This window comes from Antechinus flavipes, chromosome 1, assembly GCF_016432865.1.
Source record: "Antechinus flavipes isolate AdamAnt ecotype Samford, QLD, Australia chromosome 1, AdamAnt_v2, whole genome shotgun sequence".
Lineage (NCBI taxonomy): Eukaryota > Metazoa > Chordata > Mammalia > Dasyuromorphia > Dasyuridae > Antechinus > Antechinus flavipes.
Genome location: NC_067398.1, coordinates 562533180 through 562554707, shown reverse-complemented (window position 1 = coordinate 562554707; position 21528 = coordinate 562533180). Strand labels below are relative to the sequence as shown.

The 21528-nt window shown below is 35.5% G+C and overlaps 1 long non-coding RNA gene across 2 annotated transcripts in view; it reads left to right on the top strand.

The window, feature by feature from the left end:
- LOC127544214 (uncharacterized) overlaps positions 1 to 21528 on the top strand; it is a 55509-nt gene that overhangs the window by 26555 nt on the left and 7426 nt on the right. For both annotated transcript variants that reach the window (XR_007949401.1, XR_007949402.1), the window contains one exon: positions 8084 to 8166. This is a non-coding gene — a long non-coding RNA (uncharacterized LOC127544214). The remainder of the gene's footprint in view (positions 1 to 8083; positions 8167 to 21528) is intronic.

Sequence of the window (21528 nt, the reverse complement as noted above, 5' to 3'; positions counted from 1 at the left end):
AATCTATTAAATTCTTTTCTAAAAATAAAGATTCTGTCAAAAAGAAGATTACCACAAACAGTAGGCTGTAATTCAGTCTCATTAGCTGAATGTCCTGAGTTCATGCCTATAAGGACTTTAGGCAGCTAGATGGCCCGATGGATAAAATCCTAACTGTGGAGTCAGAAAGATTTGATTTTAATCCTGCCTTTGAGAGCTACTAACTGTATAGCCAAATGAGGTAATTTGCCCTCTCTTTACCTCAGTTTCCTTATCTATAGAAAAATAACTATATGGCCTCTAAGGTCTTTTCCAGCTCTAAATCTAGAATCTACAAGAATATAGATAAGATCAGTAGTGAGCAGAAAATATGCTGGATTTAGAGTCAAAGGACTGACTGGCCTTAAGCATGTTACTTAACTTCTCTGTACCTGTTGCTTTGTCTGTAAAATAGGGATATTAAGCCATAGGTTACTTACCTCCATCCTATGCAAAACTCCTATTGATACCAATGTATCTGGTGTTTATTTTTTTTCTCCTAAATTCTAATCCTTCAATGTTAGCAATCTACTGGACATCAACAAGGTAGCAGATCAGTACCTCAAACTCAGAATTACAATCAGAATTCATTATCTTCTCCCCTCCAAATGTCCCTATTTTTATTGAGGACACTACCATCCTACGTCACCTATAATTATAACTCTTGACTCTACTCATTCTCCCATCTCCTATAAAGCAACTAAGGTAGAGTAGCAGGCCTGAAGTGAGGGAGACTCCCCTTTCTGAATTCCTGAATTCCGACCTCAGGAGCTCCCCAGCTATGTGACCCTACCTAAGTCATTTAACCCTGTTTGCCTTACTTTCCATCTCTATAGAAAAAACTGGAAAAGGAAATGATAAACTTCTCCAGTATTCTTGCCAAGAAAACTCCAAATGGGTCACAAAGGGTTGGTCATGAATGAAAAACATCCCCTATTTTCAATCAGTTGTTAAGTTTTGTTCATCCTCTCTCTCAAATTCATGTCCTTGTTTCCATTCATGCAACCACTATAGTAGTCAGTCAATCAATAAACATTTATTTTATAATCAGTCAGCACCTCTAGATACAAGTTATTTTGCTAAATGATGGGAATACAACTACAAAAAAAAAGAAAAACAGTCAAGAAGTTTACAATCTAACAGGGGAACACAACACCCATAAGAAATCTAAAAAGGGGAAAGGTAAATACCTAGAAAAAGGGTATGATGAACAAGACCAATGGAGTACCAATTTTAAGGTGGGAAATGAACAGATAACTGGCCTGAGTCCTCTTCCTAAATAGAGGCTTTGAGAGGCCCTCTTCTCTCAGCACTCCAATCATGGGGCAGAAGATACTGAGGATACTGATGAGTGTGAGCAAACTTGAAGGAAGATGGAATTATTGATGATGAGATTCCTGGTCCCATCACCCAAGTTGACAAGTGGCTGGATTCTAGTCCTCTGCTTCCAAATATAGCACTCTCATTATCTGGGCAATAATGTAGCAAAAGATGGTTTAGAAAACATTCAGACTGACTTCAAGAAGACCAATTTTAAGGCTATTATATTAGCGTAGGTTAGAAGAGGTATGACACTGAATAAGGTTTACCAAATCAGAAGTGCCCTTGAATTTTCATTCTGCACTCAATTATTTTACAGAAGTTGTTAAGTGCATCCTTAACATCATTATAGGGTAAAATGAATTGATTGTCTTTATCTAATGGTAGCTTCAATGGGTTGCCATTTGACTGCTCTTGGATTAATAGTACTAAGTGTGAAAAACAGAGCAGGTTAGGGTGGTGAGGGAAACAACAAGCTCTTCTGTAAAGTTCTGCCTCATATTTAGCTGTGGGTTCCAAATGACAACCTTTATAATTTGTCACACAAGGACCTAATCACTATCTTAGGCTCTTTAAACCTTTTAGAGGGACACACTTTGCATTCATTCTATAAATTAGTTTGCAAAGTGGTGTAAATGACAGTAAATGGATGAGAAAAAAAAAAGTGGCATCCACTTCACTATATTCTTTGTAAATAGCAAGGCTGTTACACAAGCAAATAATAGGAAGATAAATTAAGCTAATGCTCTTGCTTCATAGAAATAAGTTTCCCTCCAGACCTAAACTTATTTTCCACAATACTTTGAACAAGGTATTTTATATTACCATAAATATTTTGAATAAAGTATAACAGTGTACAGCCAATCATTAATATTTTTTATTTAGGAAATTTTTTCAATTATCAGACTCACAATTCTGTGGGAATGGGACATTTTGGGTTAAAATGATATATTTTCTCTTCTTTTCCTCCCTCCTTTCTCTTTTTTTCTTTCTCCTTCCATCCTTCCCTTCCTTCCCTCTCTTCCCTCCCTCCTTTCCCTCCTTTCCTTCCTTCCTTCCTTCCATCCTTCCTTCCTTGCTTCCTTCCTTGCTTTCTTCCTTGCTTTCTTCCTTCCCCTCTTTCCTTTCCTCTCTTCCTTCTTTCCTCCACCCTCACTTTTCTTTTTTAAAATTTTATTTATTTTGATTTTAACCTGTGGGATAAAAATAAGCATTTTCATATCATTATAATAAAAAACCCTGCAAATATATACAACTTGCTATTCATTTTTAATAAATAATAAAGTTATAATGTAAATTTCTTTTCCTTTTCTCCCCTACCTTCCCCCAAGATAGCTATCATTAGACATATGTATATATCATTCTATACATATTTCTATTTATCCGTTCTTTCTCTATGCATTTAGTATCTTCATAGAAACTTTGTAGTTAATTTAGATATTAATAACAGTCAAAATGACTTATTTGCTCAAAGTTGCTTTTGAAATAATTTTTTTTCTTACTATACACAGATTTTTCTTGGTTTTGCTCATTTCACTCTTCATTATTTTCTGCAAATCTATCTGTTTTTTTTAGGATCATCAAGCTCATCATTTTTTTAGAACATAACAGTATTCCATTACAATCATATACCACAACTTATCTAGCCATTTCCCAATTAACAGGCATTCCTGAAGTTTTCGGATCTTTCCCATTATAGAGAGAGCTATTATAAATATTTTAGAACATGTAAGGTTTTTTTTGTTTTTCCCTAATCATCTTTGGAAATAGACCTACTAATGCTATTTCTGGATTAAAGTGTATAGGCAGTTCAGTAGGTCTTTGGCAATAATTCCAGCTTGCTTTCCCAAATGCTTGGATCAGTTCACAATTCTACAACAAAGAATTAGTGTCCCAATTTTTACACATATCCTTTAACATTTTTGTTTTCCCCTTCAACCATGTTAGCCAATTTGACAGGTGCAAAATTATATTTGCAAAATTATTAATTTAAACATTTTTTCCAAATAAATATAAATTATTTTGATTTCTTTATCAGTAGGTGGCAGATATACTATTTTGTCTCCGGTCAGAAGATCATAGGCTCATAGATATGGTAGGAGTGGACTTTTGATGCTATGTAGCCATAGGAGTCAACCTCTTTGTTTTACAGATGAAGAAACTGAGTCCCTCAGAGTTCTTTGTGCTGACATGTAACCCAGGCCAATTTTCCTGAGTTTGGCTTCAAACTGTCCATAGAATTAGGAAGTTAAGACCATCCTACCTACTATTTTTGGTCAGCTGAAGGCATGTGCCAAAATTGATTCATCTTGAACAAACTCAGAGCATTAGGGAATGAGAGGATGAACCCCAGAAATCACATTAGGGTTTCTGGGAAAAGTCTTAAACTAGGAAACTGCTCAGCATTTCAATTGCCAGGAAATGAGTGGGTGTCGGATTGTGTCTTCCACAATAGTATATTAGTCATGAAGAACACTCAGTCATATGTGTCATAGAACTAAGGCACTCAAATACTCCCTTAAAAGTTGGAATGATTTTTCTTTCATAATTCCCCTGTCCCTACTAGAGAAAGGCATGCTGGGGGAGGAGATATCTTTGTGCTTGTTCTACAGTCTGTTTTGAACAATTGAATTCTCTGTACTACAGATCATGTTTCCTATGTAATATCCTAGTTTCCTCCTAAACTTAGCTGGTAGTTCATCTGTTTGGAATCTCTGCTGATCTTTCTGTTGAGAAATTGTCTCTCCTTGCAATAGTACAGGAGTCCCAACGTACTTTGTTAGCTTGTTCTCCTGTGGTGCTCTTCCTGGAAGCAGAGGATCCTAATCAGTGCTTCCTTTCCTGAGATGTGTCTCACACACGCGGTCCCCTTTTACCTTTGATCATACCTTATAGAGGATATTTTCCAGTTGTTTAAATTGTCACCATTTTACAGATGAGGAGGAGGTCATCTCCAGTTATCTTGCCTGACCTATTTCTTGCCACTGGACTTTGATGACCCTGGAGGAGGGAGTGAGACTGATGACTTTGCATTTAATTACTTTATCTCATACATTTTCATTTATGTTTTCCTGAAACAGACCTCTGGAAAACCAGACTTTGATAAAATTCATTGGAATTCAAAAGGAGCTACCTGACCTTGCCATAAACTCAAATCACTCTGGCTCACGATGATTGGCTAATAATAGGTCCCAACCCAAGCCCCACTTAGTCATTGTTTGGGATTTGATGGCTCACAGGGAGTGTAAACACAATTGTTTCTGTTTTGGCTAGAAATCTTGAAGGTCTTTTCCTTCCAAACTGATTTTTTTGTTGTTGTTGTTGGCAGACTAGGCCATCTTTTGCCTCAGTTCTTGTCTCATCTTAATCATTTAATGGGCATTTCCTTAAAACTGAGACCTGGGAAAGATTTTAGCTTAAAAAGACCAGGCATCTTCACCCGTATTACCACTGGACTCAGATAACCCTGGAGGAGAGAATGAGGTGAATAACTTTGTACAATCCTAACCCATTCAATTCACCTGCCAAGTCAAGATCATCTTTAATAATGAAGCAACAGAGTTTACATCTGGTCTCAGACACTTAACACTTTCTAGCTGTGTGACCCTAGGCAAGTCACTTACCCCCAATTGCCTCAGCAAAAATAATAATAATCATGAAGCAACAGATAAGAAAACTGAGGCAAAAAGAGTTAAGTGATCATATAGCCAATTAGGTGTCTGAGGCCAGATTTGAACTCAGAAAGATAAGTCTAATTCCAGGTCCAGCACTCGATCTATTGTACCACCTTGCTTGCTTGTCCTATCTTTAATTTGTTAAATATTTATTAAATATCTATTATATATGGAGCACAGATAAAAAAGAAATAATCTCTGCCCTTGAAGACATTACATCGTATTTGAAAGATGCAACATGGACAATCTTAAGTAGATATAAGTTATATCCTAAGAAATACAGATTTGATGGAGATGGATACTGATCAACAAGAAATCAGTCCTTAGAGCATACACAATGTGTTTTGCCTGGTATCAATCTATGTGGATAGATTGCCTGCTTCAAGATTTTCATGATGGAGGAATAACACTTTATCCCTGCTTCAGAACAGAGAAATAGTCTCAGACCACTTCTTGTCAACTTACTTCATGGTGATTAAAGATATTTTAATTAGTTACTGACTTAGAATTAACTATGTATGCAAAAATTATGAATGAAATCTCTCTCCCTGGATTCTTTTGAGTGAGGAAGAAGTGCTGTGGAAGAGATAGATAAACACAAATACAATAGCAACATGCACTAGTTTGGCTAATTTCTCTCAATACTGAAACCTCAATCCCAAAAAACTTTGGATGAAAAATGTCATTTGCATCCAGAGAGAGAACCATGAGGAATAAAGCATACTATTTTCACCTTTTGGGGGGTTTGGTTTTGTGGGGTTTTTTTTCTAATAGTTTTTTTCTTTTTTGTTCTGATTTTTTTTCCCAATATAACTCATATGCTCATATGGAAATGTTAAAAATGAATATATATATATAAATGCTGGAGCTTCCATGTGGTCATGAATCCACGATTTTCATGATTGCTCTGTTATGTCTATTCTTTCTTCATCTTGGATGAATGAAAATCAAAAACAGAAAACACCAGACTAAATCTTATGATATTTGAAGACCCTCCAAAGGACCAACAATTTGAGTCCGCTATGGACTTCTACAGCAGTAGCCATCAAGCCTAATGAGCCAGCTCTGAAGAGTCACCTGCTTAAGACATCCAACAATGGAGAGACCCATCCACCGAGGCAACATATCCTACAAATGCGCACAACTCATCCATTAGTTATACTATACCCAGAGTTAAACATGAAGGGCAATGCTTTGTAACTACTATGTTAAGTTTAATTTACTCTCTTAGTGATTGAGTAAAAATATAGAAAAAACAGTGCATCTGCTTTGGGGAGATTTGGGGGGCACTTCTAACCTTGCTTTACATTCTCGCCCTCCATACAAGCTAATTCATATTAATTGATTTATATGAAGTAGATATCAACTGCCTCAATTGACATAAGGGAAATATTAACTGGCTATTGATGTTGGGAACAAGTTAACTGGGTATCTGAGATATGGGTAACATGCTAGATAGGGACTCATGAGTGTTAATATAGGAAATCACCAGCACCATGTAATTATCACAAGAATGCTGAAGGAAAAAATAATAGCCACATTCTAGAGATCTGACCTGCCGTGTGAGTGTGGATTGGGAGAGTTTAAAGTCTATGTATACTAAATAAAGTAATTTCAAATGAGAGAAGGTTAACAACTATGAAGGTCAGGAAAGGCCTTATGTAGGAGTTTTTATAATATACATGCCCTGTGTATAGAATTGTGTTTCTTTAACTAGCTAGATTGATTGACATAGATATACACACATATATAGATATATTAATTAAAATAGAAATGTATTTTTTAAACACATATATCAAAATTCATACACATACACATCTGTGATTGCATCTATATAGGAAGCTCTCAGTTAAGAACTTTTGCTACTATCGCTGATCAGTACCTTTTCTGTTACATATCATCTTAGAGAGTTACATGAATCTCCAAGAGGTTAATTGACTTGTTTTAAGTTCATACAGACAGTATATGGTATTTTGATTCCAAGGCTACTCTCTCCACTACATCATGCTGAACTGCTTTGATGCAGAAACTATGCCTTATATTTCTTTGTCTCTCCTACATTATCCAAAGCAATGACAATCATATCATAGGGATTCAGGAAACGTTTATCTGATTTTATGCTTTTGCACAAAGATGGTAAATAAATGCATTCATGGTGGGGGGTTTTTCTTTTAAATTTCTAGTATTAATCTCACCTTTATGTGGGTGTTCCTATCCAACTTATAAAGCAGATGACTTTTGACAAAAGTATAGAATGGATTATTAGACATGGAATTTATTAGTAGTTAAAAAAGAAAGAGGTGCTCATCAAGAGGTACCAAAAAAAGTTTTGGAAAACTAATCTTATTTCTTTTTTTTTATGGTGTTAAGGGATTTAAATAATGTTTTCATTTTATTTAGGCTTAGAATTTGTGTAACCTTAGATCAAGGCCAGAAATGGGGAACTTTTTTGCCAAGGGCCATTTGAATATTTATATTATCATTTACAAGCCAAACAAAATTATCAATTTACAGAACTCAAGGCTGGAGGCTGTTGTACCTCAATTCATCATCTACTGTGATTGTCTTAGCAAATGCTTTCACAGGCCTTATACTACTGGGCCCAGACGGTCCCCACCCCTGATGTAGGCAAATGATAGCCTGATTTTACTTGTTTGTTTACTCATTTATTTATTCATTTATCTGTGGCTAAATCTAAGATGTAGTAGAACACTTATCATAATTCTTCTTCCATAAAGGAGCTGCTGATGGCACTTTCAGAGTAAATTAGGGGGGAGATTAGGTCTGGCTGGAAGGCAGAAGAGACCCTAAACAAGATGATTGCTATTATCTTGTCAGTTGTTAAAGTTCAGGAAAGGATAGAATAGAGTAAGATTTGCCTGTGCTTGGGAGTTGACAGTTTCTTGGGTGAGGGAGTCAGAATTTGAGAACTAGAAGAAAACTTTCAATTGGATGTAGAGCATTAACTTGATTAAAGGAGAAGGAAACAAGCATTTATTTAGTGCCTACTATATGCCAGGCATTGTGCTAAGTGTTTTACAGATATTCTCTCATTTAATTGATGTTAACAGAAATAGAGAAGTGCAAAGATGGAAAGAATCTCAGGGCCACTCAAGTCTGAACCATCCTTGAAGTCTCCTCTGCAGTTTAGTTGGTAAGTAGTCATTCATCCTTTGTTTAGAAATATTTACTGAGGAAGAACCTCCCTCAGTGTCTTCAAGAGAGTCTGCTCTACATCTGTGTAATTCTAAGTGCTATTAAGTTTTTCCTTAAATCAAGCCTCATTGTTCCTGGTTTTTCCTACTGAGCTAAGGCACAACAATATTTTATATCAGTTATTATACCATTCTAAGACTCCTACAGGTCAAAACATACCCAGCTTCTTCAATAGAACTTCTCCTGGTATGCCCTTGAAGCTCTTCATCTTCCTGGCATTCATTCTATATGCTCTCCTGCTTAGGGATGCTTTTCTCTCTCTCTCTCTCTCTCTCTCTCTCTCTCTCTCTCTCTCTCTCTCTCTCTCTCTCTCTCTCTCTCTTCTCTCTCTCTCTCTCTTCCTCTCTCTCTCCCCCCCGTCTCTTCCTCTCTCTCTCTTCCTTTCTCTCTCTCTCTCTCCTCTCTCTCTCTTCTTTCTCTCTCTCTCCTCTCTCTTCCTCTCTCTCTTCCTCCCTTTCTCTCTCTCTTCCTCCCTTTCTGTCTCTCTCTGTCTCTCTCTCTCTCTCTCTCCCCTCTCTCTGATTCTCTCTTTCTCTCTCTCTCTCTCTCTTCTCTCTCTCTTTCTCTCTTCTCTCTCTCTCTCTGTGTTTCCTCCTCTCTCTCTCTCTCTTTCTCTCTTCTCTCTCTCTCTCTCCCTCTCTCTCTCTCTCTCTCTCTCTCTCTCTCTCTCTCTCTCTCTCTCTTCTCTCTCTCTCTCTCTCTTCTCCCTTTCTCTCTTCTCCCTTTCTCTCTCTCTCTCTCTCTCTCTCTCTCTCTCTCTCTCTCTCTCTCTCTCTCTCTTCCTCTCTCTCTTCCTTCTTCCTCCCTTCCCTCTCTTCATTTGGGAGTAAGTGCCTTGCCCAGAGTCATACAGCTAGCATATTTCTGAAGCTGGATTTAAACTCAGGTCTTCCTGACTCCAAAGCAGGTGCCACCTAGCTGCCCCATGAATGTTTTTCTTTAATGACGTCAACCACAATGTTCCAGATATGATATGATCAAGCCAGAACACTGTAACACTATCATTTCCCTAATCCTCGATTCCTGGAAACTATGCTTCTCTCAAAGCAATATAAGATCACTTCAACCTTTTTTTTTTTTTTTAAAACCAGTCATGTTACAAATGTTGACTCATATTGAACTTGTAGTCCACAAAAACCTTCAGATATTTTTCAGATGAATATCTTTCCCAATATTAATAGATATAAGAGCTAACATTTATCAAGAGCCTACTATGTGCTAGACACTTAAAAATCTTGCCTCACACTCTGGGTAATAGGTGCTATTATTATCCCCAATTTAAAGATGAGGAAACTGAGGCAAAGAGCACTTGAGTGACTTGCCCAGAGTTTCAGGCTAAGTGTCTGAGGCTGTTTGAATTCAGGTCTTCCTGATTCCAAGCATGACATTAGTTGCCCCAAATGCAAGTGATTATACCCATTTTATAGATGAGGAAACTGAGATTGTAGAAATTAAGTCATTTGTCCCAGGTCGTATACCTAGTTTGATATCTGAGGAAAGATGTAAACTCATATTTTCTTGCCTCCAAGGCCATTACTCTCCACCACAACATGCTGTCTCCACATCTTACATCCCAAGCTACTGAAAGAAGTGGCGCATGTAATTGCTATACCATGGTCTATGATCTTTAAGAAATCCTGGTGAACAGGAGAAGTACTGGGAGATTGGAGGCAAGCAAACATTGTGCTGATTTTCAAAAACAGGAAGAATGTGACTACTTCAAATTATAGGCTGGTGAGTTTGACCTTGGTCCCTGATAAAATTCTCTAAAATCTTATTTTAAAATGATGGCATGAAGAAGATATGCTTTGTGAACACTTAAAGAGGAAAAAGATTATCACTACAAACCAAAATAAGCGTTTAAAAAGCAAGTCACTTCAGAAAAAAACATGTTTTCTTTCTTGACCAAGTCCCCAGACTAATATAGCAAAAAGCATTCCGTGGATGCTGTGATCTGAATTTCAACGAGATAATTTTTTTTAAACCATATCCTTGTAAGTAAGAAAGACAGATGAGAACTGGATGATAGTATAGGAAGACTCTGAACTTATTCTCCTTCTATCCCTCCACATACTAGTAGTTTTGGCCCCCAAAATATGGCTAGGTATTTTTCTCTCTGTGTGTCTCTCTTGCCCCTATCTCCACATCCCTGGCCTCCTAAGGCCACCAATCAACCAATCATTGAACAAATATTTATGAAATACACAGCATATATCAAGTACTAAGCTAAAAGGTTGGGGATTCAAAAAAATAAAATAATTCCTGACTTCAAAGAACTTAATATTTTATAGTAAAAAACCATTTTATATAAATAACTATATACAAAATATATCATTGTTGTTCAGTCATATCGGACTCTGTCACCCCATTTGTGGTTTTCTTAACAAAGATCATGGAATGGTTTGCAATTTCCTTCTCCAGCTCTTTTTACAAATAAGGAAATTGAGGCAAACAGAGTTGAGTGACTTATCCACAGTAACACAGCTAGTAAGTGTCTGAGGTCATATTCAAATTTATCAATCCATACACAAAACACAAGATAGATTATCACAGGATGGGGCACTAACAGCTATAGGCAGCATGGGATCAAGAAAGGCTTTATTTAGAGAACAGCACTTGAGAAGATTTTTGACAAAAGTAAACGGGTGCTGAAACTTTCAAGTGAGCCAAACATCAACATCTTCCTGATGTGCTCTCCCTCACTCATTGCTGATTTCCTTGACTTTAGATCTTTGCTCCTAATGCCTTTTCCTACCTCCTGCTGAGCTCCTTGGATTTAATTGCTCTGGCATCCTGTTTACTTTCTCCAATCATGAATTTTACTCTGCCTTCTTTTCCCAAGAGAGTTCCCTGCCTTGAGCCCTGTTAATTGGCCCCCAGTTATGAACATCCTTCAGCTCTATCCTTTCCATAGAGAGCACAGATTTGACAGTGTGCACATTTGTCAACTGCATTGATGACATAGAATTAAAAGGGATAACTAATATATTAGATGACCGAATCAAGATTGAAGTGTTGTATATAACTAAATTTTTATAACAATAGACCTTAAATTTTATACTTGGATTTAAAAAAAAAATTATATGGGTAATTACAGTATGGATAAAAGGCAATTAAACTACAATTCTGTGAAAAATACTTTGAGTTTGGGGATATCTGTGTCATACAGATTCAATATGGATTAGCAATGTAATATGTCAACCAAAGAAACTTCAGTATTTAGCACATTTCCTAGCACATAATAGGAGCTTAATTAATTTTTGCTGGTTTTAAATCTTGAACTGCATGATTAATAGTATAATGTTCAAAGGTAGAAAGATAATAGTCTTGCTGCACTCTGTTCTGGTCAGTCCACATCTGGAATTCAGTGTCTCCATCTTGGCACCACATGTTAGAAAATGCTCTAATAATATGGAGCAATTGTAGAAGAATAAAAGCGGATGTGAATTAATCAGCCTTCATAAGTACCCAGAATGTTCTAAGTGCCCAGTACTAGGTTTTCAGGGTATAGAAATAAAAATGAAACAAAAGTTACACATAGAATACAAAATAAACACAAAGAAAAAGAAGACACTTTTAGGGAGGAGAGGTCCTAGAAGTTAGAGGGATTCAAATGAGAAGTTACAAAATTCTGTTATTATAATGTATATGATACAGAAAAAATATTCAAATATAGAAAAATTAAATTATATAGCTTTATTGTACCAAACCAATTATAAAAACATAGTTAAGTGACATGATAGACAGAGCACCCAGCCTGCAGTCAGAAAAACCTGAGTTCAAATCCACTTTGGACATACATTAGCTATGTGACCCTGTATAAGACATTTAACTCTGTTTACTTCAATTTCCTTTCTGGTAAAAAGAACTGGAGAAAGAAATTGCAAACCACTCTAGTATCTCTATCAAGAAAACTCATATGGATTCTCCAAAAAATTGGACATGACTGAAATGAGTGAACAATAAAAATTACTAGGGTTATAGGCTCTTGAATTAATGCCAAAAAAATAATAAATCTTCAGTTCCTTAAAATGTCCAATGATTAAAGCAAAGGGCATGAGCTCAGGAAATGGAGGACTAAGGTACAAATCCCACCTTTGACTCTTCTTGTGTAAGTTATAGACTCAGTTTCCTCCTCTGTAAAATAAAATCCAGTAAGATGGTTTCTGAGGTTCATTCCAGTTTTAGAGCTATGGTCCTACATTATCTGTGAAATTGCTGAAAGAATGACCTCTTATGATTGTTTCCATGTTTGTTTGAGCTTATCTTCCAAAGCCTGCATGCTTTTTTTCTTTTCATTTATCCTTTTATTTATCATTTTCTTGTGATGGTTGGGATCAATCAGTAGGCTCCATTTTGCTTTTTTTTTTTTTTTTTTTTTAATCAAATAGCAGAATATTTGACCAAAATTCAATGGACAACAATCATGGCTCCATTCCAGTATGTCTTGTAATTGCTATTTTCTAAAACAGTTTTGGGTGTACCTTTAATAATACAACATTTAATAATGTACTTGGAAGGTAAACTGTTGGTATGTAGTCTTCATATTATTATTCCTGTTCCTTTAATCCATAGCATTGGTAAGAATGCTTCTAGCCATTTTGGATTCTGTTATTTTATTGATTGCCATCTGTAGCTATTGTCAAGTAGCTTTTTCTTTATTACCATCTAGTCATGATTTTTAGTGGCAATCATTGGACCTTGAATTGCCACAACAAACCTTTCACACTGACTAAACAGCAGGCCTTACGTTAGACATCAATCACATAGTTTTATTTATATAATCTCCACTAAACTTCTGAGGGTTTAATGATAGACCTCTTTGTGTTTCTGCATCTGAATTTTCTTGCCTAGCTTCTGAATATCAGGACTATTATTTTCTCTTGTTGAGATTGCATTTTATTTTGTTTTGTTTTTGTTTGGAGCTATAATTTCATCAGACTGGGGAACACTGGGTATAAAAATTTCCTCCATTAATGTGCATCTCTCAACTTTTCTTTAACTTGGTCTTAGAAAGTTGCCTGTGGCCCTAAAAATGACCTAAAAATGCTCCCAGGGCCACATAGTATGGATTAAGAGTAGAATTTGAATCCCAAGTCTTCCTAATTTGGAAACCAGCTTTCTAACCACTGTACCATGCTGCCTCTCATAATGGTACTTATTATTTTATACCTTTTAATCTGAATTGCTCAAAATAACTTAATTTCAAATTTATTATGCAAATTTTCAAAGTTAACTACTCTTTTTCCATCTTCTGATGTTGTCATGATCTTTGGAATTGCACTTAATACAATTCATATAATTTACTCTCAGTAACATTCAGATGTTATGAACTGTATGGGATCTTTAGAGCTATTCTTGGTCATTTCAGTATACCAAAAGGAAAGACTGAATTTTATTATAGGATGCTGTATGTTCCACAGTGTGGAACTTTGTATGATATGTTCCACCTGAAAATTTTTCAAATTAAAATAGTTCAATTATTAATAATCATTTATTTAATTAATTTTATTCTATCACTTACAATTAATTTTTTTCAATTAAATATTAATGATAATTCAAATATTCAAATAGTAATACTATTTAAAATATGTGACTGGACTCAAGCATCTGACATACTTGGCTCTTTAGGAATTGAAGATAATTTAGCTCAAACATTTAGATTCATAGACAAAAAGTATTCTGTCCCAATACATAAGCAATATAGATAGCTTTGAATCTTGCCAAAATCCCGCACTTTCTGCTTTCAAACTATTCCTGATACCATTTTTTGTGCTTTCATCTTGATCTATATCTCAGTTTCCCCTTTTTCACAGATCCAAACTTAGCTCGATCCCACTTCCTTTCAATTCTTCCTACTTTTGATCCTATCCCAACCCAGGTAACTAGTTCATGCACTCACTGCACAATGAGTGTAATTTTTTAGGCATCAGTAATCTACCATTTTCATGTGTGACACTCACATAGGCGACTCCAATTTATTGGATATGCTAAGCAAGGACTAAAATACCATGAAAGCAGAATCCCTTTCTATAAGGGAAGCCGAGGCAAATGGTAGGAAAAACGGCTAACTGTAGGAATAAATCACATCCTTAAAGAAGGAAAACCACTGGCTCCATGAGCAATCCATCCTGCCTGTTCCCTACAGTGTCATCTCTTCTCCTCCCTCTCTATCCAGACTGATTGTACCTGTATCTTCATTGAAGTTATTTTAGTCCTTCTGTCTTAGAACCATGGTGACACCCAGTAAAAAAAATTGAAGAGTTAATAGTCAGGTACCCAGATGAGCTAGGGCTACCTAGAAGTTTTGGGCAGAAATCTAGTACATGCTACATTAACAGTGGGAGGCCAAGTGAAATAAGTATGGAATTCTGAGGGAGCAGTTAGGAACAGATACCAGACATAAATTGGGCTAAAAAAAAAAGGCAACATACTGAGAAAAACAGACAAAGCTAGACAAGTCAATTGAGGATGCTGGGACAGGGGAGCGATGATTCAAAAACTATTAGGAAGACTGAAATAGATGATACAGTCCCTGAGAAGATGAATTGTTGCCTGATGAGTTATAACTGATGATCTTTTTTTGGAATGATAAGGTGTATTTGCATCAAGCCCCAGAAAATTGCCAAATCTCCTTAAATGCTATCCATGATTACTGAAAAGAATTTGATCTAACTATGCTCATGAAATACCAAGTCGATGAAGAATGTCAAGAGTTTAGACTGTGATATGTTATTAAAAGAAGATGACAAAGGATTCATTGAAAGGACAGCCAGGTGTAAGAAGTTCAAGTCTAAGGGTGACCTTTTGGACTAAAGAGCAGACAACTTGTGCCTTCTCAGAAAGCAGATAACTGGGTATTACTCTAGGTATACCAAATTGTCTGCTAGTAAATTAATCCTAACTGATTTAATTGAAGATCTAATGGATACAAGATATTTAGTCTGAAAAATGACTAGTGGGATGATCAGTTGGTTATAGAAATTCAGGTTTTTGCAGAAGGGCATTTGCTACAAGTTTTGGTGTCTGGTAACATAAATGATAGTGAAGTTGAGCCGGCTAACAACAATGCCCAACAGATTTAGCATTATTTGAATTATCGGGCAATTGTCCTCTAATATGGACAATTGATGAGAGAACCTTACTGTCTTAAGATGGCAATTCTTTACCTCAAGAATGATTTGAGGAGCAGTGATACTAACATATTGGAGAAAATCCAGGAAATTTCCTGAACTTTTCCCAGTTTACTTCAAAACAACTTTAAACCAAGCCTCTAGATGAATTCTGGAGAACCCATAGAAAATGTGAAACAATTTTCTAAATCAAGATAACTTAGAAAGACTACAGGAAAGGTCTGTGTCACTTGGGTAATAGAAGAGCATAGTCCAGCACAAGTGGTCATGAAGTATACTAGAAAATGAGCAAAAAAAAAAAAAAAAATACCGAAAAAAAATAAATACCTAACCACAGCAAGCTACTATGGCAATAGGGAATATCAAAACACAAGCTCAGAAGAGAACAACAATGTCAAAATGCCTACATATGAGGCCTCAAATAGAAATATAAATTGGTCTCAAGACCAAAAATTTTTCTTGGAAGAACTCAAAAAGGATTTCAGAAATGGAATAAGAGGTAGAAGAAAAATTAGGGGAAAAAATGAGAGTGATACTAGAGAATCATGAAAAAAGAATTAACAGTTTGGTAAAGGAAACACAAAAAAGGGAGCAAAGATGTACAAAAATTGTCTGAAGAAAACAACTCCTTAGAAAGTAAAATTGGCCAAATGGAAAAAGAAGTACAAAAGCTCACGGAAGTAAATAATTCTTAAAAATTAAAATTGAGCAAGTGGAAGCTATATATTCTATGAGACCTCAAGAATCAAGCAAACAAAATCATAAGAATGAAAAAAAATAGAAAAAATATAGACTACCTCACTGGAAAAAAACAACTTAATTGAAAAATAGATCCATGAAATGTAATTAATGAATTATTGGACTATCTGACCATGGCCATGACCAAAAAAAAAAAAAAAAGGACAGCATCTTTGCCCTGATGTTTTAGAACCAGAAGGTAAAATAATAATTGAAAGAATCCACTAATCACCTCCTGAAAGAGATTCCCAAAATTAAAATTCCAAAGAATATTATAATCAAATTTAGAACTTTTATGTCAAGGAGAAAATATTGCAAATAGTAAATTTGCTTGAAAGACCTATTACAATAGATGGAAAGAAAAGAGGGATATGAACATTACTTTATTCTTACTCTTATTGCATTTGGTGCAAAGAGGGAATAACATACAAACTTAATTGGGCATAGAAATTTATCTTACCCTATAAGGAAGTAGAAAGGGAGGAGGAGATAAGTAGGGGTGGAGGCCAGTAAAAGGGAGGACTGATTGAGGGAGGTGTCAAAGCAAAACACTGGTAAGGAGAAACAGAGTGAAAGGTTAGAGAAAGAAAAGTAAAAATGGAAAAATAGGATGAAGGGAAATGCACAATTAATAATCAAAACTATGAATATGAATGGAATGAACTCTCCCTTAAAACAAATGGATAGCAGAATGGATTAAAAACTATTAACCTACAATATATTGTTTACAAGTAGTAATTTGAAACAGAGTAAAGGTAAAAGACTAGAGCAGAATCTATTATGTTTCTGCTGAAGTAAAATAAAATAAAGGGGAGAAAACAAAAGAAAAAATAGATCTAATTAAAAGAGATCAAGAAGGAAAAATGACTTTGGCTGATAACAGGTCCTTTCCTAGACTATATAGCAATATTTTTTGCACTGCTCAACTCGTGGGAGAAATCTTTGGGGGAGTCAATGTGAAAGAAATCATCCTTCTAAGAGAAAGACTCTTTGTGATATGGAATATGTGAGTTTCCATGATGATTTGTTTCGCAAATCCAAAAAATTGCAACCAGAATTATGAGGATGTGTTGAAGCGAATAGGGGTATTTAGCCAACAGAGAGAAAAGTCAGAGCACTTGGTAGATAATTTTAAACTATTTCTTGAAGATCTGTCATGTGAAAGACAAGGGGGCAAATGAGTGGCTGGGTGGTATAGTGGATAAGAATGCTGGGTCTCGAATCAGGAAGATCTGAGTTCAAATGTCATCTTAAACACTTGCTAGCTCTCTGACTGTGGGCAAGTCACATAATCCTCTTTACTTGAGTTCCTTTATCTGTAAAAGGTAATGGAGAAGGAAATATAAACCACTCCAGCCTTTTGGCCCAAAAAACCCACAAATGGGGTTAAAAAGACCTGGCCTTGACTGAAATGACTGAACAATTTATAGAAGAAGAATTAAATTTATTTTGTTTCAGAAGGCATAAATAAGTGTGATGAAGCAATTTTAGACAATGTCAAAAAGGCTTCCTAACAATTAGAACTGTCTAGAAGTAGAATGAATTGACTGGGGACATGACAGTTTCTCTCTCCACTGAGAGAAAGGAAAGGTATTGACAAACATTTATTAAGCTCCAGATACTGTGCTAAGGCTTTATAAAATCTTATTTTATCCTCACAACAACTCTGAAATAGGTGCTATTATTATCCCCTTTCTACAAAGAGAAGTTATGACTTGCTTGGGGTCACATAGCCAATAAATATACCTGATATTTGGAATTCAGGATTTCCTTCTTTCAGTTCCAATCCTCTATCCACTCTTCAAGGACATTCTGGATGACCATATTGAATATGCTTGTCAGAATTCCTTTTAAGTAAAATTCGAATTAGAATTACTTTAGAACTCTAAAATTCTGTGACTATAATCTGGGTTTATCAAAATAGAAAGTGAGGTGAAACAATTCTTTTGATAATTTTACAAGTCTTCTCCCTCTTCTGTCCAATGGAAAGCCTTGATATCCTTCAGAAGATTAGGGAAAGTACCATTAGAACAAAAAAACCAAGAAAAAAGTGAGAGTATTCCCCTCAGCCAAGGGATTGCTTTACTGCTTTCAAGGAGGTAGAGATTGTCTCTCCACCTTCCCCTACTCCAGCCTCTCTTCCTCTCTTGTGGCTTCATAGGAACTCTCCTTGACTTATTGTGTGCTCCAGGAATTCCATTAGCTCCTTCTAAATTTGGCATTTCTCCAGTTTGGCAAATAGCTAGTGCTAGCAGATATCTTAGATGTCTCAGATCAATTTGAAACATTAGGTGGATTTCTGGAAATAAGGGAAATCATTAAGATTCAGCACTGTGAATGCTTGGCTGGTTTTTCTTGTGGTAACATTTCTGACACCTTCTGCTTAAAACCTTAAGAATCAGATGGATTGTGAGAGTGAAAATGGAGGTCAGGAAAGTTTCAGCCATTATGCTCCATGGGTAGGTTCTGTCTTTTTTGAGATGCCCTCATTCTTAGGAAGTCATTCTTCCCCTTCTTCAATGACAGCAGAAGAGTAATGAAAAAGGAATCAGAAGTTGTTTAAAAAAAACACTCAGTTTTTTAAACTATCAAACTTTGATTTAACTATTGGTAATATAAATGTGAAATACTTGTCCAATGATCAATGAGGGGACATAGTGCTCTAGGAGTGATGATGAGGGACTGAGTCATCTCAATCTTGATATTCTTAACATACATAAAACTAGAAGAATGAAGTTGCTACCACTTGGAATGATAGTTCTTAGGTACTTGACAATAATAATCAATGAACAAAACAAATATTTAAGTGTCTCTTTTGTATCAAGCAGTGTACCAAACATTAAAAGACACATAAAAATGGAAAAACCCTGTCCTAAAGGATTGTTTTTCAGCCTTTTTAATTGTACCCTACTTTTTGAGACCACATTTGGGAGTTTCTTGGCAAAGATACTGGAGAACATACTGGAGAAATAATTTGACATTTTTTCCTCTGACTCATTTACAGATGAGGAAACTGAGGCAAAAAAAAGCCAGCATTTGAACCCAGGTCTTCTGACCTTAAGTTATAAAATCATGCTGCATTTTAACTAGACAGAATATGGTAAGAGAAGAGGAGTTTGAGAAATAAACAAGAAGCCTGGCACAGAGGTATCTTATAACAAGGATGAAACATTTACTTATAGAAAAATGTCTGAGTGTTCTTTCTCCAGAAATTAAGAAAAAAATCAAAACTAAAACCTATCTTTGCCAGAAATATCTAATAGATTCTTAGCTTGAAGACTTAATCATAATTTCATCCTTCAAAAGAGGAAAGATGTGTGTCTGATTCTTAGTAAGCAGGAATGTTTAGTTGTTTGGATGTAAATTATGGAAACCCAGGGAGGAAACAACCTCTCCATCTTAGATTTTGATAGAAAAGGAGAGTCAACAATTATCTGACATGAGGAGCAGATTTCAAAGTTTTCAGAGAAGGATTCCCATGTACTAAAATTTTATGAGCAAGTTTGCCTAGAAGGAATGAAAATCTCTTAAGAATAGAATTCTGAAGACACAAAGAGTAGCAATTATCATGAGAAGGAAAAGAGGGTTGTTTAAATAGACTATTGTGGATGCACAGGGAACTCACCAAATAACTTTTTTTTTTTTAACATGACAAAGAAAAGAAAATTGAGTATGACTTAATAGGTGGAAAATGATGTTGTTGTGAGAGGCATAGTGTTGAAATGAAAAGAATGCTGGATTTGAGTCAGAGAATATGTATCTGCAAACTGTATTTATTCCTTAATATCTATCTGTGAGACTTTGGGCAAACCACTCTGGGTCTCATTTTGCTCATCTATAAAATTGAAGAGTTTAGACTGGATGACCTCTGACATGCATTTCAGCTCTAAATTTATGATTCTCTCATGTGGGAATCATACCTGCATAAAGCTATGTTTCTACAGTCAAACCACTAACTCAATAACCCAATGATCAAAATTAGTACAAAGCTAGAATAAATTTTTTTAAAAGGCTAAAAATACATTGCATAATTTAAAAATTATTGCTTGAGCTAGAGAAGCTGCTGACAAAATCTACAACAAAATGGGACACAGACGGGGGAAAAAGACATAGACACTGATCAAAATAATTTTGGATAGAAATTTACCTGCTATAAATCAATTGCCATAACAAGGAGGAAAAAAATATCCAGAAGTACCTTAATCAGAAAATACAGTCAGTTTACTGACCAGAGAGATATGATAGATGAAGGTTTAGAATATCAACTTATTTGTAACATCTTATAGAGAATGATGGCAGAAGTGCATAAGTAGCACTGACTCAGAAGTCTGAAGCAGGGGAGAGAAAAATTGTGTTGAAGAAAAATCAGCAAGAGAAAGACAACTAAGCAACATCATCTAGTACTAAGATTAAAAGCAGGAAGTAAGACCACAAACAGGATTACATAATTATGTGTGTGTGTGTGTGTGTGTGTGTGTGTGTGTGTGTGTGTATTAAGAATATCATGATTGAGATGACTCAGTCCTTCATCATCACTCCTAGCACTATGTCCCTCATTGATCATTGGACAATATATATGTATATTGGACACATATGTATATTACATAACATGTATATGTATATATTATATATACCCACATACATATGTATCATATACATGTATATATACATTGATACAATATTTTTTAAAACACACAAATGTGCAGACATACTCATACATCTATCTATATGAATATGCCCATTCACAGCTATACATAATATATATGTGCAATCCGCCTGTGAATATATACAGCATACAAACGCACACCTATATGCACATGCACAATGCGTGCATATATACAATATAGCATCCACATGTATGTGCATACAATCCACCTATAATACACACTACAAAGCACATTGTGCTGAACATACACACAATATACATGTGCAATACATTCACTGCACATATTACATAATACATATGCAAACACGCATTCCACACATGATATATTTATAATGCAGTGCCTTGTATACATATATGTCAGATACACATGTGCACATATAATATGCAGAGACATACATTATGGTGCACAATGTGTATTGCACAATGCATGTATACATAAATTGCATGCATATATACATGCACATAATGCATATGTATACATATAGACACAAAACCATATATATAAATATAGGGACATATAAATATATTCACGTATATGATGTGTACTCATATTATAGATATGCAGGTATGTAATCTTGTTTGTGGCCTCCCAGCTTTTTCTCCTAAATGTTCTAGATGACATTGTTTAGTTGTTTTGCCTTGCTGATTTTTCACATGCACACACATGTGCATATACACACACCCACACACACCACCCCCTTTTCACACAGTTAGTATCTAAGGCCATATTTGAATTTGGATCAGTCTGGCTCCAGGCTCAGCA